Genomic DNA, 26,794 nt, shown 5'->3' on the forward strand with positions numbered 1-26,794 from the left:
CCGGACTCATAATCCGCCCCTGGAGGCATGCCAGCAGCTCACAGAGCGCTGGGCATGCCCCCTCTCTGACGAAAATGGGGGCCCTCCCGTGAAGCCACTCCCCCTTTTGTTTGCCACGCCCCCTTTTCGCCATGCATGTGTCCCTCCTTCTGCCTGAAGAAAGCTGGGAGGTATGCACCCCTGTCTGCCTGAAGAAGGCTGGGAGATATGCACCCCTGCCTGTGCCATGGCCATACTATCTGCTTCTGCTCCTAGTCTCCTATAGATTTGCCCAGATCTGTGACTCATTTGACTAACTCCGCCCAGTGTTGTGACTCCGCCCAGCGTTAGCAAATGAGTCACAAAGTCACAGATCTGGGCTATTATATATATATATATATATATATATATATATATACACATACACACACACACACACACACTAGTTTTACGGACCCAGCATATACTGGGTCACCTCAGTCCGCACCCCCGTGATTGGCTCCGCCCAGTTCTGGAAACCCCCCCATGCAAATCCTGCGTTTGCCACTGCATGTCATAGATCCAACTCTATCGACATTGATAGTTGCAGCGCACAATAATTGAATTCCGCCCTATGGCCCTCATTCCGAGTTGATCGGTCGCAAGGCGAATTTAGCAGAGTTACACACGCTAAGCCGCCGCCTACTGGGAGTGTATCTTAGCATCTTAAAATTGCGACCGATGTATTCGCAATATTGCGCTCACAAACTACTTAGCAGTTTTAGAGTAGCTCCAGACTTACTCTGCCTGTGCGATCAGTTCAGTGCTTGTCGTTCCTGGTTTGACGTCACAAACACACCCAGCGTTCGCCCAACCACTCCCCCGTTTCTCCGGCCACTCCTGCGTTTTTTCCGGAAACGGTAGCGTTTTCAGCCACACTCCCATAAAACGGCCTGTTTCCGCCCAGTAACACCCATTTCCTGTCAATCACATTACGATCGCCGGAGCGATGAAAAAGCCGTGAGTAAAAATACTATCTTCATAGCAAAGATACTTGGCGCAGTCGCAGTGCGAATATTGCGCATGCGCACTAAGCGGAATTTCACTGCGATGCGATGAAAAATACCGAGCGAACGACTCGGAATGAGGGCCTATGTTTTATATTTAGGCAAACACAACTGCTTAATAGTGATTTTGTGTGTTTTTCTGAAAGTATCTGGAAAAGTTTTTAAATACAATTTTTATATACATTTTAACCTGTGTTTTTGATACATTAAATAATTAACAATTAGAAACTGTATATTTTTTGTACAGCAAACCTGAAATCGAGAGAGTATACACCCGTAGTGATAATCATAGCACCAGCATGCCCAAATGGTCACAGCACTCACACCACTCTTATCTTCCTTCCTGGCTAATGGTTACAGTGGGGGTCATTCCGAGTTGTTTGCTCGGTATTTTTTTTCGCATCGCAGCGATTTTCCGCTTAGTGCGCATGCGCAATGTCCGCAGTGCGACTGCGCCAAGTAAATTTGCTATGCAGTTAGGAATTTTACTCACGGCTTTTTCATTGTTCTGGTGATCGTAGTGTGATTGACAGGAAGTGGGTGTTACTGGGCGGAAACTGGCCGTTTTATGGGTGTGTGCGGAAAAACGCTACCGTTTCTGGGAAAAACGCGGGAGTGGCTGGAGAAACGGAGGAGTGTCTGGGCGAACGCTGGGTGTGTTTGTGACGTCAAATCAGGAACGACAAGCACTGAACTGATCGCAGATGCCGAGTAAGTCTGGAGCTACTCAGAAACTGCTAAGAGAGGTGTAATCGCAATATTGCGAATACGTCGTTCGCAATTTTAAGAAGCTAAGATTCACTCCCAGTAGGCGGCGGCTTAGCGTGAGTAAATCTGCTAAAAGCAGCTTGCGAGCGAACAACTCGGAATGAGGGCCAGTATTCGCAAAATCCCCTCCTCCTTGCATCCCCTGATGGTCACAGTATCCACACCACCATCGATAGTCAAAGCACTGCACGTACAGCCCTGCAACCACAGATGGTCACAGAATTGACATCCACACTAACCCCCCCCCCCCAAAGATCACAGCACCCGCACTCCGTACCCCCCTCTTTGATGGTCACAGCACACTCACCAACCCCCTGACCCCGCCTCCCCCCTGTGTCCCAGACTATGAACTCTCCTGCCAAACTCGCTGTGGACTCTCTGATGGCTGCTGCTCCCATGCGGACTCCAGGACATCATTAGCATAACCCTGCCCATCCAGGTGACGCACTGAACAACGGCCTATCGTATGATTGGCAGGTCTGCCATACACACAGCCCGATGCTCCAATATATCTGCAGATATATTGGTCATCACCTGTGCTGCAAGGCTTGCGAGATATGTCTATGAAAGACATCGTTCACAGACATAATGCTGGTATACACATGCCGACCAGTAAACGATATGCTGTTTAACTGAACGGCCAATGTATATCGTCCAGTGTGTATCCAGTATTTCTATTTACTGACAGATACCGCTTACTGTCACACATTCCACTAAGTGACACAAATACTTAGTGACAGGTCTTTACTAACACAGACTCCACTAACAAATTTACACACTCACTGATAGACACCCCTTACTGACACACACACACACACACACACACACACACACACACACACACACACACACACACACACACACACACACCACTTACTGGCAGACACCAATTACTGACAGACACTAATTTACTGACATACACACAGACAGATACACTTACTGGCAAAGACTAGACATAACTTACTGACAGAGCTGGCCTTAGGCAAACTAGGCAATTGCCTAGGGCATCTGGTATGCCTAGGGGCACAAGCAGCTTCTGCTGATTAAAATGATATGCAGCATACCTATATTCTGTGTGCAGCATTTCGTATGCAGAGATACAGCCACAGTCGCACACAATATATAGGCATGCTGCATATCATTTTAATCAGCAGAAGCTGCTTGTGCATCCTAGCCACATAGCAATGCAAATAAGATGCATTTTCATAAATATTAGGCACCCGACTTTAGCAGAGCTGCCAGTTGACTCATGCCAGGAACTATATGTGTCATTATTTGTTTAAGGGCATTAATAATGTGTAACATATGTGTAAGAGGCACTATGTGTTTCATTATGTGTTTAAGGGCACTAATAATGTGCGGCATATGTGTAAGGGACATTATGTGTGTCATTATGTGTATAAGGGCATTAACAATGTTCGGTATATGTGTAAGGGAAATTATGTGTATAAGGGCATTAATAAGGGTTGTCATAATGTGTAAGGCGCACTATGTTTATAAGGACATTAATAATGTATGTGATATGTGTAAGGGGCATTACTGTGTGGTATTATGTGTATAAATGCATTACCAATGTGTGGCATTATGTGTATAAGGTTCTCTACTGTGTGGCGTAACGTATAGAAAGGGCACTACTGTGTGGTCTAATGTGAATAAAGAGCAATATGGTGTGGTGTAATGTGAATAAAGAGCAATATGGTGTGGTGTAATGAGAATAAAGAGCAATATGGTTTGGTGTAATGTGAATAAGGAGCAATTCAGTATGATGTTATGTGAATGAGGGGCACTACTGTGAGAAGTAACGTATATAAAGTAAATTAGTACTACTGTGTGATGTAATGTGAATAAGGGACACTATCATATGATAAATTGTGAATAAAGTTGCACTACTGTGTGGTGTAATTTGAATTGGGGGTACTATTGTGTGGCCATGCCCCTTGCCAGCAAAAACACATACCTTTTTGGGCTGTGCGCCGAACGTGCACACTGTTCTTATTTAAATTACAGGGGGTAGGAAAACAAAAAAAGGACTGCTATGGGTGGGGGTGATGGTGCTGGGAAAGGGGTCCAGGGTCAGAGGCAGAACTAGCGGTGGTGCTAGGGGGCACCAACCTAAATCTTGCCTAGGGCATCATATTGGTTAGGGCCGGCTCTGCTTACTGACATACACAAACTTACTGACACAGACCACTTCTTACTGACAGACATTACTTACTTACTGACACACCTGTGTGTGTCAGTAAGTAAGTAATTTCTGTCAGTAAGAAGTGGTCTGTGTCACTAAGTTTGTATAAACAGATAAACTTACTGACACACGCCACTTACTGTAATAGGGGCCCGGTGTGCTCTGCGCTTCACCAGGTGTTGCACGTCCACTCCGCTGTGAGATCCATGACCCAGCTCTCCTCACAGATAGCAGCCTAATCCCCAAGGGCAAGTCCTTCCCCTTTTTTATTCTGCAAGTGATAGTCGCAGAAAGCAGGGAAATGATAAGCAGCAACTTCAGACAGGACAGAGAGCACCAAGCGGAGCTTCTATTGGTATGAGACTGAAGCTTTGGACTGGTCTGGGGACGGGGCTTTGTGGGACTGGGGGGCGGAGCATAGACGGTCTTGGGGAGAGACTTTCGGTTGGTAAGATAATGAATGTACTGACTGGTCCGGAGGCGGAGCGTCGGTGGAGCTTCATCATGCCTGGGGGTGGAGCTTCAGTTTGTAAGAGAATGTAGGCTCTGACTGGTCTGGGGTGGAGTTCAAGGCAGGTCTGACTCTGTGGCAGAAGAGTATCAGACAGGCCAGGGTGTGTTCGGCATGTCAGCCAGACGGTGCTACCTCTCATGGGCAGCCAGGAGGGGAGTGAGCTGGGCTGTGTTGGTGACAGGAAAAAAATGTCCTATCACCACTGGCTGCACTGCCTGGGATGCTGTGAGCCTATTTTCAATGGGGGGCCTGGAGCTGCAGCTCTATCTGCCCCATTGTTAATCCGGCCCTGCCTCTATGATAATTCTTTCATGAAATAACCAATTGTATAGGTCCAGCAGCTTTACCAGCTACTCCCCCACAGTGTGCTGAGGTCTCGAACTCTGTTCTCGGTTACACAGGGCTCCTCTGTACTGGCACAGTACATTGCAATAAAGGATATTGTAGGGCCACTAGTACAGTAAAGTGGCATAAAGGAAATTGTAGGGCTGATAGCATATATGTGTGTTACTGTATGTATGACTGTATTTGTGTGTGTATGTATGTATGTATGTATGTACTGTAAGTATATATGTGTGTGACTGTGTAAGTTCATATTAGTGTGCAGGGGCAATTTAACAGAGGAGAGAACCCTTGTGCAGACTCTGGGTGGGCCGCCTCCTCTGCATGGCACAGTAGTCCCCGGCATCGTGCCGGAGACTACTGCGCATGCGCAGGTCTCCGGAAACATTGCGCCCACCATGTTCCGAAAACCAAAATCACTACTGCGCATGCGCGGCTGTCAGTTTGGCTCCGACTTTTGCAGCGGCTGCAGTGCCCATCACTGGACTCCGGAGAGGTAAGTATTAAAATCTGGGTGCAATGTATGAGGTGTGCCCCCCCCCCCCCCGGACCCAGGGCCTGTGTGCATCAAACACATTGCACCCATTATAGAAACGCCAATGTTTGTGTGACTACTGTATGTGTGCAACTGTATGTATGTATGTATGTATGTATGTATGTATGCATACCCAACCAATTGCCTGAGTTTGACATGACAATCCTGTCCAGCATCTTGGGAAAAATTGTGCACACCCCTAGTGTGACACAAAACATGGGTGTGACACTATCCATGCCACCTTTGAGTGTGCACGCTGAAGGCACGCACATGTGAGCCGAATCCCTGCATCCTAAATGTTTCTCTTTAGGGCCCTGCAGACTTGAGTGCCCCGTGCCCCTCAAAGCCTTAATCCAGATCTGCTTTTAGCAGTATTTGCATGCATGCAACTGGCAAAAATGCAGACACGGACTAAGAATCAGGCCCAAAATATTACCCATTCTTTTACCTAGATAGATTTAAATAGTTTGGTATTTGGATATTAAATAATCCAGCTGATTACACGCTAAACAACAGTATCTCCTTGCTTAACTCCTTGCCTGTAATATCTCACATATACTATAGGAAAAATTGCTTCTTGCTGTAACAGGTAGAATCAATGTAATAAAAATGGTTATTCAACCATAGTCCTTATATGCATTGCATCACTTGCCAGTTGGTATACCAATACATACTGTATATTCTACAGAATTAATCAGCATATCTCCTCATTGAATTGAACATACTAAAAATGGGAATTAAGTTAAGCTTATTAGCTATTACACAAATTGTGTGCATTTGAGAGGTTGGCTCTTCCTAACAATTGACACATCTTCACAGATGGTTTGCAAACTTATCTAATAGAGCAGACAGGATTCAACTATACACATTACTAGTCATTAGGAGAGTGAGAGGGGACAATTAAGGAAAAATATGGTACTGTCTGTTGTTCAAACTGTTGGCATCTGGGGGTAAGAGGAGTGTATTCAGATGAACCTCTTTGGAATAATGTAAAAATGTAGAAACATTTTTAGATTTGGAGATGCTGATGTATGGCATTACGTATATAGGACAGCTTTTGCTTCAAGGCTTATTAAAATATTTTATGCAAATACAGGCAGAGTTTCATGTTCCATAAACAACAGTTTCAATGTATCTTTAATTACATCATGTTCCTGAAACTCACTTTGAAAATGACAAGCCAAGGGTTGTGGTTTCACCAGTGAATAGCACCTTTTAAAATATACAGTTGGTCCTCAGAAACTAATTTCTTGAATATATGTAGTCCTAATCAGTGTTATAATTACAGCAAACCTTCCATTGCTTCATGCAAAAATAGCAAAAGGACATTGAATCTGTATCATAAGAAGAGTAGGCTTATATTTTGGGTTTAGCTCGCCATTCTATGATATGTATTAAGAATCAGCAAATTTGTATATATTTTAATAGACATAGGGACAAATGTAATAGAGTGAGAGTTTCAGAAAGTGAGAGATTTGGTAAGGTTTTTCAGTTTTTTTTTAAGTTTGAATCATTTTACACTGCAAAACCAGGTTGATCTTGCAATGTAAATGATTGCCACTTTAAAAAAACCTGCAAAACGTTACCAAATCTATCACTTTTTGAAACTCTCACTCTATTACATTTGGCCCTTAGAGTTTATGTAATTTCTGTAAGGCTGATACAATTTGGAGGATGCTCTACTTTAGATTGCCCTAAGTATGGTGTCCTTGTAGGTATATTTTAGCATCTGCTAATTGAATGTTGTATAGTAAATAGATTTTGGTTTTATACTGGTTTGGCCCACAGATGTACTGGGGAACACCCTGGTGGGCCTCATTGCCTGAGGGCCCCATACCCTCCTATAGGGGTCATGGACTTGGCTGAGCCGGATCATGAATTAACTTGGGTGCTTGGTTTGTTTCTATGGTCCTGAAACCAAGGTTAGCCTCTGCCAATCAAAGTGGGTGGCCCTTACTCACCCATGTCCCCTTCTTTATTAAGGGGGCTGTCCTTTGCATGGCCTCTCTAATAGTTGGCCATCCTTCTGTAGTTGCTGTCAGTGCCCACTCTGGAGGCTGGCCACACCCTTACTCTTGGGCCTCTACCACTGCATTCCCTGGTAGGCCCTTCATGTCCCAGTCTGACACTGCTTTTATATGATGGGTTATATTTAGCAGGACTATTGTTTCATTACCTTTGCTGAACTCTCAGGTACTGGTGCTTTGTTTGAAGGCAAAAGCAGACAAGTGGATCATGCAATATTTGCCAAGTATACTTACACTGGCCAAAGCGATTGTAACAAGGTAATGTTTGGTTAGAAATATTTATGCTTTTAAAATTGGATAGGGCTGGTAAATAAAACTATGGGTCACGGAAGACATGTATACCTTGTTATAGGCCCTACACACTGGCCGACATCACTCATAGATATGAACGATCTTGTTCATTAATGAACGAGATACCATTCATATCTTTGAGTGTGGAGGCACCAGCGATGAATGATGCGCGGCCCCGCGCTCGTTCATCGCTGGTGCCCCGTCGGCTGTACATGCAGGCCAATATGGACGATCTCGTCCATATTTGCCTGCACTGCTATGGAGCCGTGTGACGGGGGGAGCAAAGAAACTTCACTCCCCCCGTCACTGCCCCCCCACCGCCGGGTCGCCCGTCAGCTGTATCCGCCGTCGGGCAACTCGGCGGCGGATCGGCCAATGTGTAGGGCCCATTAGATAATGTGAACTAAAATACACACAGATATACTCATAATGGTTCTCGTTATGCATTACCCTATAATAGAGTAGGCATACAATTATTACAAGGTGTCTGCAAGTATTGCCTACAAGTTTATATATTGTTACTGTTATTTTAATTGTTAACAGGTAATATTTTTTATGTATGTATTTTTTACCTTGCTTAGTTGAATAGTTTTATAATATAGATTTTTTCTTGAAGATAGTCTTTGAATGTTGTCCTGTTTTTCTCTTACCTGAATCTTTTTTTCAATATCTTTAAGTCAAAAAGAACATTTATAAAGGAAATAAAGTAGATTTTAGCCTCTAATCACTCATTATTATGCTAGTACTGCACTTCATTAGATGATATTTCTTTAGCAGAATGGTACACTTAATAATTACATGAGTGCAATCATCTATCAGTATATATAAAAAGCTAAATGACAAGACAAGAGAAAAGTAGGTTCTACATCCATATCAAGTTAAGTGATAAAAAGTGAGTTTCTGTAACATATGCAGTGCTTGATGTCATAGTTTGGAGTTCGGAATATATTTTAACTGTATTCAGTATATCAAAAAGACAAAAAAAAAACTCTTGTAATTCTAATTACCATTCTTTGTCTCAGTAGACATTTTTCAAAATTGTAAAGGAAGTGCCTGTAGTCAGACTCTCTCTGCAAGAAAATCTGCTTTTCCAGCTTTTGTTTCCTTCACCTGAGTTGAAAAAGATCAGATGTATGAAATGCTAGAGGCAGCTACTAAGACGTTGGAGGCTTTTGTTTGTAGGAATTGTCTACATCAGGTTACAGAGACTCATCCAAAAGAAGCAGAAAGGAGAGCCAATATATTTGTTAAGGCCTAATGTGAGTGTTTCAAGAAGAGATTTTACTATTATGTTTACCCCTGTATTAGGTGTTCTTCAGCAAATAAAAAAGGTACTGCAGATATGTAATAACCATGATCTTTAAAACAAATTTACCTTTCTTGTCTACTAAAATTGACAGATATATTATGATATAAATGAGCCTTTGCATCTTACCCCTAGTTGCAAAACATTTTATGATATAGCAAAAATATGTCTATTAGAAGATGATGAGATAATACAAAATACATTATATGTTATATATCTAATTAAGATACCTAAACAGCATTAAGACACCAGTCAGGGGAATTTGTATCCCAATACCCATTCACTATTCTCAATAAGTCCTTATGGTAGTTATAGCTGTACTTGCAGACATACAGTAGGTATGTTGTTGCATTACGATTCTGGAAAGTAAAGTTTATTTATGTGTTATTTGCTTATCCTGTTGATAACTCAAGGGTTTTGTTCCAGACATGTTCATGGATATAGCAATCATGAGAATGATATGTCAACAGCTATGCACACATTCCTTTAAAACTGTGATAATATAAGATACCAACAAAAGGGATTCATGGATTATTATTACAGTGATTGTCCCCTAAACAAACTATGATAAATAATTCTATAAATAGTACCTGGTACCAGCTTTCATCATAGGGGAGTTTGACGACATTGCCAAAGGGACTGATTGTCTTGTACAGCCATGTATTGATAGCAAATCTATAAGCCCAAATGAACATCCAGCGACATTAAGTACTGACTACTACAAACTTAAAATTGTATTTGTTGCACAGCTGTATACTCAAGTTCAACATGCACTTTTGGTAAAATGTGGTTTGCTGTACTATCCATGCTGTCATTTACTCCAATGACACTTTCTCCCCAGTATATGCTTGGAAAGATTGTTTACTGCAGCTTTGACAACAGCCTTCTGTTGCTGCTATTATGAAATGATACACATCTGAAAACACATGATGTTGTTGCCACAGGAAAATACTTTGACTAACTTCAATGCCATCTCTGTCATAAAAAAACATACAAGGTAATCAGCAGTTGATATCACTGGAACAAACCTGTTCTCTTTTTGCCACAATATTGTACCTTGCTAAACTTTATAATGAAGACCATGGGCAACTGCAGGGCCGTAACTAGGTGTGTGCGGATGGGGCAGCACACATAGCACTGCAACGTAGGGGGCGCTGTTGGTGGCCCTTGCCAATTATCTGTTTTAATTACCTTGACTTGTAGATTCCCCCCCCCCCCCCCCCTTTGAAGCCTAGCATCTCCTGATTGCCCCGGTCTCCTTCCCCCACTCCTTCTGTCACTAATACCTACAGTATACAAAATTCATGAATTCAAATTAAGATTTTTTTTTATTCAGTCACACTGTCCTTTATTACATTTCAAGATGCTGACATACTCGGCATTTGAATCCACTGCCTGTGGCATTGCAGTCAGACAATCAATTAATTTAGGTATCTTCCCTTATATAGAAAGGTAGAAAATTCTAAGCTAGAGAATTCTAACTATTTGAAGCTCACCTTGTACTTTGTAAAAAATTATCAGCATTGCGGTAGAGCAGATCTATGTAGTGTGTGGCTGCAAGAGATTGAATGTATGGCATACAGTAGATCTGCTCACTTGCAACGCTGATTATTATTATTTTTTTACAAAGTCCTAGTAACTTTGTATAGTTCTCATAATTTTTATGCAGGATTATATAGCTTAATGAGTAGGGTGTTTGATTAGATTTCAACAGGTTATGGGTTTGAATCCTGAGTATGGCAGTATATTGAAATGTGTTATTTAATAAAGGGTATTGTAACTGAATAACAGTGAGCTCTCAAGTTAAGTGCATGATTGTAATATAAAGAGGATTTGTGTCCAAAACCACTTTCTGGCAGTGGTCTATAAATGTGTCTTTATATATATATACAGGTTGAGTATCCCTTATCCAATATGCTTGGGACCAGAAGTATTTTGGATATCGGATTTTTCCGTATTTTGGAATAATTGCATACCATAATGAGATATTATGGTGATGGGACCTAAATCTAAGCACAGAATGCATTTATGTTTCATATACACCTTATACACACAGCCTGAAGGTCATTTTAGCCAATATTTTTTATAACTTTGTGCATTAAATAAAGTGTGTCTACATTCACACAATTAATTTATGTTTCATATACACCTTATACACACAGCCTGAAGGTCATTTAATACAATATTTTTTTATAATTTTGTGTATAAAACAAAGTTTCTATACATTGAGCTATCAAAAAACAAAGGTTTCACTATCTCACTCTCACTCAAAAAAGTCCGTATTTCGGAATATTTGGATATGGGATACTCAACCTGTATATATGTGGGAAGGGGCATAATAGCATGGGCTTTCTCTGGGATCAGAGGTCGGTTTTTTTTTTGAGAGTATTCCAAACTGGCGCAAAGCAGCTTAGATGTTACAGACTTCAGAAAATATCACCACATTTAAACATGAATACAGCTACCCAAAGTTTGTAATCTGTATTACACCACAAGCGCTAATAAACTATATATCACACATAAGATATCACCACTACGTCCCTTTTGACTGAATGAGGAGTTTCTTTGGCTGAGCCTTTTCTTCAGTTCGGAATGTCTGATGTAGAATCTCCAGCATACAAAGACATAAAAATAAAAAACAACCAATGTGTAGTAGTTTTTTTTCCTTTTGCTTAAATTAAATACAAATAAAAGATAGTAGTGACTTCAAGTGTCTATGAGTGATTCTAAAGCGTACCCCACTCACACTTTAGTCAGATAATCACATGCACATCAAGGACACAGGGACTTCTCCCACTTGTACGGCACCCAATGTGGTATTCAAAGGTCTCTATCTAGCTATAGAGTGTGCCCCGTGGTGTTAGAGAAGATAAACTGGAGCATACCCCCGAAACTCACACTCGAGAAATAGGTGGTAAACACATCAAGGTAACTTTTTAGGGGAGGAATAACAATCCAATACAGCGTACCCCAACTCACAGTTCAAGATGTTGTATGACTCCTATAATGGTATCTTTATATTCGATTCCTGGTGATGTACTTTTCACATTAGTTTAAAAAATCTTTGATCCCAAAAAAGGGGTGCACAAATTTATTGAAAGTACATACTGAGCCACAAACCAACAGCAACGGACAAAAATCACATGTAAAAGAGTAAAAAAATGGCAGAGAGGATTCTAAAGTCCACTAAGAAAATACAAAATGCAAAAGTGGATAAAAAATTCTTCCATAAAAAATAAGATTTTACTCACCGGTAAATCTATTTCTCGTAGTCCGTAGTGGATGCTGGGGACTCCATAAGGACCATGGGGAATAGCGGCTCCGCAGGAGACTGGGCACAGCTAAGAAAGAATTAGGACTACCTGGTGTGCACTGGCTCCTCCCACTATGACCCTCCTCCAGACTTCAGTAAGGATACTGTGCCCGGAAGAGCTGACACAATAAGGAAAGGATTTTGAATCCCGGGTAAGACTCATACCAGCCACACCAATCACACCGTATAACTCGTGATATTATACCCAGTTAACAGTATGAACATAACAGAGCCTCTCAACAGATGGCTCAACCATAACCCTTTTAGTTAACAATAACTATATACAAGTATTGCAGACAGTCCGCACTTGGGACGGGCGCCCAGCATCCACTACGGACTACGAGAAATAGATTTACTGGTGAGTAAAATCTTATTTTCTCTAACGTCCTAGTGGATGCTGGGGACTCCGTAAGGACCATGGGGATTATACCAAAGCTCCCAAACGGGCGGGAGAGTGCGGATGACTCTGCAGCACCGAATGAGAGAACTCAAGGTCCTTCTCAGCCAGGGTATCAATTTTTTAGAATTTTGCAAATGTGTTTGCCCCTGACCAAGTAGCAGCTCGGCAAAGTTGTAAAGCCGAGACCCCTCGGGCAGCCGCCCAAGAAGAGCCCACTTTCCTCGTGGAATGGGCTTTTACAGATTTAGGCTGCGGCAGGCCAGCCACAGAATGCGCAAGCTGAATTGTGCTACAAATCCAGCGAGCAATAGTCTGCTTTGAAGCAGGAGCACCCATCTTGTTTGGTGCATACAGGATAAACAGCGAGTCAGTCTTCCTGACTCCAGCCGTCCTGGAAACATAAATTTTCAAGGCCCTGACTACGTCCAGTAACTTGGAGTCCTCCAAGTCCCTAGTAGCCGCAGGCACCACGATAGGTTGGTTCAAGTGAAAAGCTGATACCACCTTAGGAAGAAACTGGGGACTAGTCCTCAATTGTGCCCTATCCATATGGAAAATCCAATAGGGGCTTTTGCATGACAAAGCCGCCAATTTTGCCACCCGCCTTGCCAAGGCCAAAAGCATGACCACTTTCCACGTGAGATATTTTAAATTCACGGTTTTGAGTGGCTCAAACCAATGTGACTTTAGGAAACCCAACACCACGTTGAGGTCCCACGGTACCACTGGAGGCACAAAAGGAGGCTGAATATGCAGCACTCCCTTGACAAATGTCTGAACTTCAGGCAGTGAAGCCAGTTCCATTATGGAAGAAAATCGATAGAGCCGAAATCTGGACTTTAATGGAACCCAATTGTAGGCCCATAGTCACCTCTGACTGTAGGAAGTGCAGAAATCGACCTAGCTGAAATTTCTCCTTTGGGGCCTTCCTGGCCTCACAGTACGCAACATATTTCCGCCATATGCGGTGATAATGGTTAGCGTTCACTTCTTTCCTAGCTTTAAATAGTGTAGGGATAACTTCCTCTGGAATTCCCTTTTCCTTCAGGATCCGGCATTCAACCGCCATGCCGTCAACGCAGCCGCGGTACGTCTTGAAACAGACAGGCCCCCTGCTGCAGCAGGTCCTGTCTGAGCGGCAGAGGCCATAGGTCCTCTGAGATCATTTCTTGGAGTTCTGGTTACCAAGCTCTTCTTGGCCAACCCGGAACAATGAGTATAGTTCCTACTCCTCTCCTTCTTATTATTCTCATTACCCTGGGTAAGAGAGGCAGAGAAGGGAACACATACACCGACTGGTACACCCACGGTGTTACCAGAGCGTCCACAGCTATCGCCTGAGGGTCCTTGACCTGGCGCAATATCTTTGTAACTTTTAGTTGAGGCGGGACGCCATCATGTCCACCTGTGGCCTTTCCCAACGGTGTACAATCATTTGGAAGACTTCTGGATGAAGTCCCCACTCTCCCGGGTGGAGGTCGTGTCTTCTGAGAAAGTCTGCCTCTCAGTTGTCCACTCCAGGAATGAACACTGCTGACAGTGCTAACACATGATTTTCCGCCCATCGGAGAATCCTTGTGGCTTCTGCCATCGCCATCCTGCTTCTTGTGCCGCCCTGTCGTGTACATGAGCGACCGCCGTGATGTTGTCTGACTGGATCAGCACCGGCCGGTGTTGAAGCAGGGTCTAGCCTGACTTAGGGCATTGTAAATGGCCCTTAGTTCCAGAATATTTATGTGTAGGGAAGTCTCCTGACTTTTCCATAGCCTTGGAAGTTCCTTCCCTGTGTGACTGCCCCCCAGCCTCGAAGGCTGGCATCCGTGGTCACCAAGACCCAGTCCTGTATGCCGAATCTGCGGCCCCCTAGAAGATGAGCACTCTGCAGCCACCACAACAACGACACCCTGGCCCTTGGAGACAGGGTTATCCGCCGATGCATCTGAAGATGCGACCCGGACCACATGTCCAACAGATCCCACTGGAAAATCCTTGAATGGGACCTGGCGAATGGAATTTCTTCGTAAGAAGCTACCATCCTTCCCAGGGCTCGCGTGCATTGATGCACCGACACCTGTATACGTATTAGGAGGTCTCTGTCTAGAGACGACAACTCCTTGGACTTCTCCTCCGGGAGAAAACCTTTTTATCCTGTTCTGTGTCCAGAACCATACTCAGGAACAGTAGACGCATCGTAGGAACCAGCTGCGACTTTGGAATATTCAGAATTCCGCCGTGCTGTTGTAGCACTTCCCGAGATAGTGCTACTCCGCCGAACAACTGCTCCCTGGACCTCGCCTTTATAAGGAGATCGTCCAAGTACGGGATAATTATTTCGGCCATTACCTTGGTAAATACCCTCGGTGCCGGGGACAGACCAACGGCAACGTCTGGAATTGGTAATGACAATCCTGTACCACAATTTTGAGGTACTCCTGGTGAAAAGGGTAAATAGGGACATGCAGGTAAGCATCCTTGATGTCCAGTGATACCCTCCAGGCTTGCAATAATCGCCCTGAGCGATTCCATTTCGAACTTGAACCTTCGTATATAAGTGTTCAAGGCTTTCAATTTTAGAATGGGTCTCACCGAACCGTCTGGTTTCGGTACCACAACATTTTGGAATAGTAACCCCGGCCTTGTTGAAGGAGGGGTACCTAGATTTCACCTGCTGGAAGTGCAGCTTGTGAATTGCCGCCAGTACTACCTTTCTCCGAGGGCAGCAGGCAAGGCTGAGGTGAGGTAACGGCGAGGGGGAGTCGCCTCGAACTCCAGCCTGTATCCCTGTGATACTATTTGCAGAACCTAGGGATCCACCTGTGGGCAAACCCACTGGTCCCTGAAGTTCCCGTACCGCACCTGTCTCCATGTGCCTTTTATAGGCAGCATCACCTGTCCACTGCCGGGTTTCTAATACCCTCCTGGCAGAATGGACATTGCATTAATTCTGGATGCCAGCCGGCAAATATCCCTCTGCGCATCCTTTATATATAAGACAACGTCTTTAATATGCTCTATGTTAGCAAACTATTTTCCCTGTCTTAGAGTATTAATATTATCTGACAGGGTATCAGACCACGCTGCAGCAGCACTATTTATGCTGAGGCGATTGCAGGTCTCAGTATATAACCTGAGTGTGTATATACAGACTTCAGGATAGTCTCCTGCTTTTTATCAGCAGGCTCCTTCAAGGTGGCCGTACCCTAAGACGGCAGTGCCACCTTTTTTGACAAACGTGTGAGCGCCTTATCCACCCTAAGGGATATCTCCCAACGTGACCTATCCTCTGGCGGGAAAGGGTACGCCATCAGTAACTTTTTAGAAATTACCAGTTTCTTATTGGGGGAACCCACGCTACTTTACACACTTCATTCATTCATCTGATGGGGGAACAAAACACTGGCTGCTTTTTCTCCCCAAAAATAAAACCCCTTTTATGTGGTACTTGGGTTCATGTCAGAAATGCGCAACACATTTTTTATTGCCGAGATCATGTAACGGATGTTCCTAGTGGATTGTGTATATGTCTCAATCTCGTCGACACTGGAGTCAGACTCCGTGTCGACATCTGTGTCTGCCATCTGAGGTAACGGGCGCTTTTTTGAGCCCCTGATGGCCTTTGAGACGCCTGGGCAGGCGCGGGCTGAGAAACCGGCTGTCCCACAGCTGTTTTACGTCATCCAGCCTTGTAAGGAGTTGATATTGTCGTTTAATACCTTCCACCTATCCATCCACTCTGGTGTCGGCCCCACAGGGGACGACATCCCATTTATCGGCCTCTGCTCCACCTCCACGTAACCTTCCTCATCCCACATGTCGACACAGCCGTACCGACACACAGCACACACACAGGGAATGCTCTGACTGAGGACAGGACCCCACAAAGTCCTTTGGGGAGACAGAGAGAGAGTATGCCAGCACACACCAGAGCGCTATATAATGCAGGGAATAACACTATAACTGAGTGATTTTTCCCCCAATAGCTGCTTGTATAAACAATATTGCACCTAAATTTAGTGCCCCCCTCTCTTTTTAACCCTTTGAGCCTGAAAACTACAGGGGAGAGCCTGGGGAGCTGTCTTCCAGCTACACTGTGAAGAGAAAATGGCGCCAGTGTGTTGAGGGAGATAGCTCCGCCCCTTTTTCGCGGACTTTTCTCCCGCTTTTTTATGGATTCTGGCAGGGGTATTTATCACATATATAGCCTCTGGGGCTATATATTGTGATATATTTGCCAGCCAAGGTGTATTTATTGCTTCTCAGGGCGCCCCCCCCCAGCGCCCTGCACCCTCAGTGACCGGAGTGTGAAGTGTGTATGAGGAGCAATGGCGCACAGCTGCAGTGCTGTGCGCTACCTTGGTGAAGACTGATGTCTTCTGCCGCCGATTTTCCGGATTTCTTCTTGCTTCTAGCTCTGTAAGGGGGCCGGCGGCGCGGCTCAGGGACCGAACACCAATGGCCGGTTCCATGCGGTCGATCCCTCTGGAGCTAATGGTGTCCAGTAGCCTAAGAAGCCCAAGCTATCACCAGTTAGGTAGGTTCGCTTCTTCTCCCCTTAGTCCCTCGCTGCAGTGAGTCTGTTGCCAGCAGATCTCACTGTAAAATAAAAAACCTAACATATACTTTCTTTCTTGGAGCTCAGGAGAGCCCCTAGTGTGCATCCAGCTCGGCCGGGCACAGGATTCTAACTGAAGTCTGGAGGAGGGTCATAGTGGGAGGAGCCAGTGCACACCAGGTAGTCCTAATTCTTTCTTAGCTGTGCCCAGTCTCCTGCGGAGCCGCTATTCCCCATGGTCCTTACGGAGTCCCCAGCATCCACTAGGACGTTAGAGAAATAGTAGCTACTCACACTCCCACTGTTTCTCTGGGATCAATCTTGTCATAGGGATCAGTATGAAATCCCGCCAGATGGGATCCCGGCAGTCGGAATGCCAACACCAGGATCACGACTGGCACAATCCCGACAGGGGGGCGAGCGCAATGCAGTCCCTTGCGGGCTCGCTGCGCTTGCCACGCTGCGGGCACGGTGCCTCGCTACGCTCGGCACACTAATTTATTGTCCCTCTATGGGTGTCGTGGACACCCACAGAGGGAGAATATGTTGGGATTGTGACGGTCGGGATCCCGGTGTCGGTATATCGACAGCCGGGATTCCGTCCGGCGGGATCTTGACCGCATCCCTTGTCATGCCCTTACCCATTAGGCATGCACCTTATGTCCCTATTGAAAATTGGGGGAGGGAGGCGCCAATTCTCTCTCTGGCACGGGGCACCAAAAAGTCTAATTACGGCTCTGGGCAAGTGTAATAGGTTCTGAAAAAAAACTGAGATTTTTTTTTTTGTCCATTTTGCAGCAGGAGAAATTGACCACAGCACCTGAAGGATTATAAACCCGGGAAGCCAGTCTGAACCAGCATGCAGAATCCTTTTCTTGGTTCTGTTCCATGAAACATAGTTTTTATTGTAGAGGGAGATCAATTCATTCAGGAATGTAGGCAATCCTATGGAGACCAACTCTATCATTGAGACGCTCACAGAAAAAAGGGAAAATACAGGTGCATACTCTTAGCACTAATAACACTGTTAATCAGAACAATTATAATAAACTTTGCAATTTAACATGGAGTAAAATTGAGATTCTTTGCACAATTTTTGGGCAAAAATGTTGGCCCATCTACCACAGCTATGTGACCTCATCAGGTACAGTAGGTCCTTAATATTCCTAATGTTCAAGGCCAGAAACACTTTTAACACTTCAATTGCTGCTTCTCATCTATGTAATACTTTTAGCATTTAAGTTGCTACTTCTTATAAATGTAACAATTTTTATCACAACTGCATATTTTTTTTAGTGTAATACTGTTAGTGTAATGCTTTGGGGCGGATGGGTTGTGCTGGTCAGGGGGGTCCCATGTTTTGGACTTGAACCTTAGAAATGTTAGGGACCGGCCTGATGAGGTAACCTGACTGTATAGATGGGCCCACATTTTTTGCATACTTGGAAGGAATCAATGAATTACAGGTTTACAACTTCAAGATGTACAGTACAGCAGCAATTATATCTTATATGTATTGGTGATATGCAAACACATATCAATGCTGGTTACTTTTATTTCAGTTTATTTAGATATTCAAAGTCTTTGTTCATTCATATACAGTATATTAGCAGATGTCATTTAAATTCCTTTAGTGTGCTTCATTCTAATTCAAACATTATGAGGCTCATTTAGATATAGATTATTTTGTGCCCTGAATGTACATAGGAAATGATGAACACAAAATACATTTGTTGAGTCAGAAGCATCTCAAAATGCATCTAGCACAAAAAAACATCAGACTTAACAAGTGTGGTATCTTACATGCAAAGATAGCGTAGTTATGTTATATTTGTCCATTTGCACAGATTACATACATTATCCCAGCGGATGGGATGCTGGCTGTCAATATCCCGACGGTGGCATACCGCCTGCCAGAATGGCGGCAGCGGGGCGAGCACTAAGAGTCCCCTTGCTGTGCTCGCCACACTGTGGGCTTGGTGGCTCGCTCCGCTCGCCACAGGATCTATTCCCACTCTATGGCTGTCGTGGACATCCGTAAGTGGGAATAGCCCTGGTGCACCTGGATTCCGGCTGGCGGCATTGTCGGCTGGCGGGATTTTGGCATCGGTATCCTGAACGCCAGGATCCCGACAGACGGCATTTTAACTGCATCCCATTGAACACAATATAGATATGTAAGGAAAAAACATGTACACAAGAAGGAATAATATTTTGACTATTATTTTTTTTAAACAAAATGTTTCTTTATTGTGTCATATAATAATGTGATAGTATTAGAGATGTTAGGAACCCACGTAATGAAGTCACCTGGACGCAGTGCATAGGCCCACATATTTGCGCAAAAGTGTGCTAAGTACTTCACTTAGACTACATGTTAATTGTGAGGGTTTATCAAAATTATTTTTACCAGCAGTGTTCTTAGTGCTTAGAGAGTGAATCAGCATGTTTCTTTCTCCAGCATGGTAGTAGAAGCCTTAGCATGATAGCACCTCTTGATATGCTTAGAATATAGGGTTTGCAGTCCAGACTCCCCTTCCTTTTTCCACTCTATATTTGTATATATACAGTATTGTACACTTGAAGGTAAGGCTCCTTTATTCTGGTATTGGCACGTCTCTCCTATCTCCCCTCAGGTGTTTTAATTATCACATGTTGCTACATTGCTGACTACATATTAATATTTTAATATTTTGTATAATGTGATAGTATTAGAGATGTTAGGGACCCATGTTATGAAGTCACCTGGATGCGGTGCATAGGCCCACATATTTGCCCAAATGTGGCTAAGAACTTCACTTATACTCTGTCATGATCCAGGCTATTTTCAAGTAGGAGTAGGCCTGTTAATATCAATGTATGTGATATCAAGATATCCGATTGCTGTATAAATGTATTTTGTATTGAGAAATATGTCTGTGGATGGAACCTGGGGCGAGAGTTAACTGCCTTGTAGTGTTTACTCAGACACATCAGGGGTCCAGAAATAAGTAAACACTTCAAAGGTTGTGCTATATGGAAAGGTGACAAGCTTTAATGCTCTTCTTGAGCTTATCTGTATATTGTGGCAATTTACATTGCAAAGGAACAGCATTTCAATGGCCAGGGTCAGGCCTGGCTTGGGTTATTTCAAACAAGTTGTTACTTCCCCAAGAGGGGGTTCATCCTTATGGTTTAGCAAAGACGTTTGGCTACAACAGGTGATAAATGTCCCCTTAGCCAGTTATAAAAACTGTCCCAGTATAATGGATAAGCCTGCTTCATACCTTCAAACAAAATGAGATGGGTAATTTTATAATCCCTGCTCATGTGACCAGGAGGGCCTGTACCAACTCTCTAAGCATCAAACAAGCAATTGAAAGATAAGGCCACCCACCCCTGCTAGTATGGTTAAGAGACCCCACAGTATAAGCTAAGACTCCATTCACTCTGGCTTTGGAAGGGTTAAACAAACTCTCCAGAGGGAGGGGGGCCTGTGAGTGCAGCCTGGGTTTTAAATATTAGGAACACAGGCTGGAAGGTGTTCATTCTGCATGAGGCTATCGAAGTATACAGATGTTCCAATAAGTCAATCAAGGATAGGCCTCAATCCGCCAGCCCAAGTTCAGGTGAAGCTGTGCTTATTCCTATTTTAGTTATTTTATTTGAAATTATATTTACGTGTGTGACTATTTACAACTATTATATTCTTGTAACTTTCTTTTTTCTGTAACACTAAACTTTGAAGTTTATACTTAGATTAATAATAAAAATCTTAATTTTATTTTTGTTACCTGTGTTTTCCAAACCAAAAGCCTCGACCAAGGTCAGGTTACCTACCTTTTTACGTAATAATAACTTTATGTGCAGGTGAGAGCAGAAGCTCGCCCTGGGCGTTGTCCCTCAAAGTCGCTTAGCCTGGCAGACGCAGCGACTGGTATTTCTGCTGAAGGTAGTTTACCGCGTGGATTTATCACATGCTGAGGTAAAGGTGTCACGGGGCAGCGTTCTCAGATTGGTGTATCTGGAGAATCGCAGCATGGGGAATCGTGACATTCTCCATGTTAATTGTGAGGGTTTATCAAAATAATTTTTACTATCAGTGTTCTTAGTGCTTAGAGTGTGCATCAGCATTTTTCTTTCTCCAATGTATAATATCTTAAATTAGCTATATTTATTTCTAGATGCTAAATCAAATGTAAGCCTATTTTTTATTACTTGTGCAGTGTTTTACATACCATTCCTTTAGCACTCGAGTTTATAATAATTTTACCAAGTTGGTTAATAAGCAAAATCATTTTACAGATCATTGTCGAATGAAAAGTCCCTTATTTTAAATAAATATCCCAGTAAAATCAAATGCTCTATATAATCAGGTGTGACATTGTTCACAAATTAAGGTTTTAGAGATTCACCAAACTCTAATCAAGGAATCCATATATCTTCTTCTGTTTTAGTAAATAGCCTATCAGTAAATTGATTTATGTATGTCAATGGTCAGGGAACAGCACCGGCCGGCTCGTCATGTGATGTGCTGACGTCACACATCGCTCCCTCCTGCCCGCCCTGCGCTGTGCACCTGGCCACCATGTGCTGTGTTCCTGGCCATGGTTTGACGTGCTGACGTCACACCGTACTCGCTCACGCCAGCCTGTCCTGCGCTGTCCTGTCCTCCGGCCTACAGCCCGCCAACACACACACAGAACTTGAAGTGTTCTGTGGATGACCGCTGATGGAGTTCTGCAGGATCAGACAGTGGCCCACATATCAGTGGGAAATTTCCACTGACATTACTGAGGTGAGGATGGGACCATCTGCCTCCTAAAAGTCGTGTCCTTCTCCCTCATCCATCTTTCTTACATTCATTCTGGTGTTCTGGGGAGAAAGTGTTAATTAACCCATTAATTGGCAAAAAATAATTGGCGAAAATAATAAAATAATAATAAATATATATATATATATATATACACACACACACACACACACACACACACACACACACACACACACAATCTCAGAAATGCCATATAAACAGTGATAACAAGTATATATGCAATATAATATATGATTTCCTTCCTTTCAAATCAAGGGGGGGGGGGGGGGGGGTGTAACGTCAGCGTATCTAAATACAGTATATTTTGGGGTAAAAGGTAAAAAAAGGTTCCCTGACCCCTGAGGTATGTGGTACATACACACATCTTATTTTTGCCTGAGCAAATATAAGCAGACAGTTTTACGGGGGATCGCGGGTGTCTGGAGCTGCTTCAGCACCCTTGTAGCTCTTGGGGGAATATTGTACAAAGTGTACTTTATGTAAATCACAGGTTTTACTAAAGCCAATTCAATGGAAAAACTGCCATGAAATTTTCATTTTACAGAGTGCCACATTACAAATGGCCTTCTTGATTATTTATATGTTAAAAATACAAGATGCTAAATAGAAGGTCCACAATTAATTAATTACAAATATGACACTCAGGTAAGCATTAGATTTAACCAATATTACCAACAGTATGCACCTTATATGCTTTTCTCTGAATACTTTAGCATTAGACTACGTTGTAGCTGATTACTCATCAAGTGAAGCGGTACTAAGTAACACTTCTTATTATAACATCTCATTATAGACTATGATATTATTACATAGTGTGGCAGAGACAGCAGTTTTCCATGTAAAAGTAATGTGGAGGACCCAGAGCAGGTTTTAGAAGCAGTAGCAGACTCCCAGGTGTGTGATCAGCAGCACCTGATATTTCCTGATATAAGGCTTTCCAGGACAGGGTCACCTTGCTTTCGACGGTGGAATAGCTACCCGAGTGATAGGCCAGGTTGTGTGGGTTAGACTAGGGACCACTGGAGCCTATCAAGAGTCTGCTGTGCTGTGAGTACCTGCATGCTACTGCCTGTAATACCGATTGTATGGAATCAACTTGCTATGCGGTGACCTGCTGTGCAAAATAAACACTGAAAGTGTTCATCTAAGTCCCCGTGTGTGTGATCCTTGTCTCAAGTGGTGGAGAATGCGAGCAAGGACACAGTGTACAGTAGAAACGGTCGGTAAGCATACCAGTGTTTAAACTGCAAGTTTTTCCTTTTTCTTTTCTTCCCTTTGGTTATGCAGTGCAAGTAGCAGCCTTAAAGGGCCATAGCATTATAGGCAGACTGTTTGCTGTTATGTGTTAAATAAGCCAGCAAACCAGGCGGGTGTCGGCTTGGCCTGTTTGATAAGCCTGGCACATTATATTAAACCTCCTAGATTTGTCCTTAAAGTGGCCACGCAGGGCAATATGGAGGAGTTACTAAAACAATTTGCTGAACTTGCAGCTGGGTAACAAACCCAGATTGAAATGTTATATGAGGGGCAACGAACCCAGGCTGAAAGACGGCAAACTCAAGTTCAAATGTTACATGAGGGGCAACCAACCCAGATTCAGATGTTACATGAGGGGCAACGAACCCAGGCTGAAAGACAGCAAACTCAAATTCAAATGTTGTGTGATGAGTTAAAAGCGCTAAAGAAATCTGAGCCAGAGCAGGAAAGGCTACTGAAGCTCACCCCAGCAGATGATATAGAGGCATTCCTTTGCACGTTTGAGCGCACAGCGACGCGGTAGGGATGGCCTGCGGAGGAATGGTCTGACAGGCTGGCTCCCTGCTTAAGAGGGGAGGCACAGCGGGCATATGTGGACATGACTGTGGCTGAGGCACGCTCCTATCCTGCCCTGAAAACGGCTATACTGGATAGGATTGGAGTAATGGGGCCCAGCAAAGGCCATGATTGGCGGCTGGAAGGCTCTGAGCCTCCCAGGATTCAGCTGGCCAAACTAGCCTGACTGGCAAGGGCCTGGTTGCAGCCAGATAAAAACTCTGTGTTACAGATTGTGGAAGTAGTCGCACTGGACCAGGCTATGCGAGTGTTAGACAGCTTGGTGCAGCAGTGGGCCCTTCAGGCTGACCACCAGACATTTGAGGAGTTGCGGTGGTGATTGAGCGGCACCTGGCGCTGGGAAAGCTGAATAAAGCCATGTCCGGATACGGGCCAACACCTAAACCCAGGACTCAGGTCCCAGTAGTTAAACCAAAGGCCCGCCTCCCTTGGTGTGCTTTGAGTGCAGTAAGCCTGGTCATGTACGGCGGGACTGCCCGAATCAGGGTGAGCCGATGGATTGCAGTGCGGCGAAAACGACTCGGCCGTTGGTCAGCATGGCGGCGGTGGGGGTATCCCAAGCAGAGTCCTCCTTGTTCCGAGTGCATGTACAGGTGGGAGACCGGGAGATTTGGGCCCTGGTGGATATCAGCAATTAAATCACCATTGTCGCAGCCAACGTGGTTCTCCCGGGAGCTGACAAGGTCCAGCATCCTGTCAGGGTGTTGTGCGTCCATGGAGATGTGGAGGAGTGCCCACGTGTCTACTTACCCCATGTCATTCAAGGTCGGTCATTAAAGGTGGTGGCGGCGGTGACTTCCAGGCCCCGTATCCACTGATCCTGGGCCGGGACTTTCCATTGCTGCAGGAGCCGGTTACCTGGCATGCTACCCACAAACCGTCAACCACCAAAACAACTCAGAAGCCAGAGACCAGAGACTACCAAAGTTTAGCATCCGGGAGAGAGGCTGCCAGTCCCAGACCACCCCAAAAGACTGAGTCCGAGGCCCATTGGAACCCAGTTGGTGAGAAGATATCACTGCAGGACTTTGGGAGAGATCAACAGCAATTTGGCACACGCCTTTGAGACTGTTAAAGTAGTTAATGGCAGGGTAGTTGATGCTTTACCATCAGAGGGTGTACCATATTTTGTGTTGAAAAATGATTTGCTGTATTGTGTCGCTACTTTACAAGGGAAACGGGTAGATCAGCTCTTGGTTCCCCGAAAACTGGAGCGGTTGGTGTTAGAAGCTGCCCATACGCATTTGTGGGGTGGCCATCTAGGGGAGGAGAAAATACTCCAACGCATCCAGTTAAGGTATTTTTGGCCTGGCATCTATGCTTCCGTTAAGAGGTATTGTCAGGAATGCCCAGTCTGCCAAAGAACAGCCCCACGGCCAAAGTTTAGAGCTCCACTGGTACCCCTTCCTATCATTTCCGTACCTTTTGAGCGGATTGGTATGGATCTGATAGGGCCAGTGGAAAAGTCTGTTCGGGGGCACCAATACATATTGGTGGTAGTTGATTATGCCACCAGGTACCCAGAAGCTATACCCCTGCGCAATATGAAGTCTAGCACTATTGCCAGAGAACTACTAACCATGTTTGCCCGGTTAGGAATACCGAAAGAGGTCCTATTGGATCAAGGTACACCTTTCGTGTCTAAATTCATGAAAGATTTATGTTGGTTACTAAACGGTGTACCACCCGCAGACAGATGGCCTGGTAGAAAGATTTAATAAAACCATTAAGCAAATGATAAAGAGGGCAGTGTCACAAGAAAAACTAGATTGGGATCTGCTCCTACCTTATTTGATGTTTGCGGTTAGAGAGGTACCCCAATCTTCTACAGGGTTTAGTCCCTTTGAGCTCCTCTATGGCAGACAGCCCAGAGGAATTCTAGATCTCTTAAAAGAAGGGTGGAAAGAACAACCCTGCCAGGACCCTAACGTTGTTCAGTTTGTGGCCCAGTTCTACGGCCGCTTAAGGCAGATTGCGCCACTACTGAATGAACACATGAAAAGGGCCCAACAATGTCAGAAACAGAGGTATGACATCACCTTATTTAACCGGTCCTTTAATCTGGGAGATAAAGTGTTAGTGCTGGTGCCCACCACAGAAAGCAAGATGTATGCACAATGGCGGAGGCCCTATGAGATCATCGAGGTAGTGGGACCGGTCAATTACAGGGTCCGACAGGATGGTAGAAGGAGGGGGGTACAAATCTACCATGCAAACCTGTTAAAACCCTGGAAGGAAACTGCCAATCGGCCCACTTTGGTAGCTAAAAAGATCTCAGAATGCCAGGTGCCCACTGAAGTCACGCTTACTCCTGAACAGAAACAGGAAGTGGTGAACTTGGTGAAACGCTACCAAGATGTGTTTTTTGCCATTCCGGGAAAGACACATATCATTCAACATGATGTGGTAATTCCACCCGGGGTGGTCATTATACAGAGGCCATATCGCATACCCGAAGCGAAGCGGGCAACGGCAAAGCAGGAGTTGGAAGAACTGTTATGCCTAGGGGTTATCGAGGAATCCACCAGTGAGTGGAATAATCCAATTGTCCTAGTACCAAAGCCTTCAGTGCCTTACGGTTCTGCAATAACTTCCGTAAATTAAATCAAGTGTCCCGGTTTGATTCCTACCCTATGCCACGGGTGGATGAGTTAGTAGAAAATTTAGCCAATAGTCAATATCTCACTACACTTGATTTGACAAAAGGTTATTGGCAGATTCCGCTAACAGAAGCTGCTAAGGCAAAAACAGCCTTCTCTACCCCATAAGGCTTATTCCAATATAAAATGCTCTCATTTGGTTTACATGGTGCCCCAGCAACCTTCCAGAGAGCTATGAATAAGTTGCTGCGGCCCCACAGGGAATATGCGGCTGCATATTTAGATGACAT

The 26,794-nt window shown here is 44.2% G+C and overlaps 1 long non-coding RNA gene across 2 annotated transcripts in view; it reads right to left on the reverse strand.

Moving 5' to 3' along the window:
• The window catches only part of LOC134918261 (uncharacterized), a 114,023-nt gene that overhangs the window by 75,445 nt on the left and 11,784 nt on the right, over positions 1–26,794 (reverse strand). Inside the window, exon 3 of one of the 2 annotated variants that reach the window (XR_010177440.1) lies at positions 20,707–22,112. The exons of the other annotated variant lie outside the window; for it this stretch is intronic. This is a non-coding gene — a long non-coding RNA (uncharacterized LOC134918261). Of the gene's footprint in view, positions 1–20,706; positions 22,113–26,794 lie in introns of those variants that run through there. 2 annotated transcript variants of the gene reach the window in all.

This window comes from Pseudophryne corroboree, chromosome 1 (assembly GCF_028390025.1).
Source record: "Pseudophryne corroboree isolate aPseCor3 chromosome 1, aPseCor3.hap2, whole genome shotgun sequence".
Taxonomy (NCBI): domain Eukaryota; kingdom Metazoa; phylum Chordata; class Amphibia; order Anura; family Myobatrachidae; genus Pseudophryne; species Pseudophryne corroboree.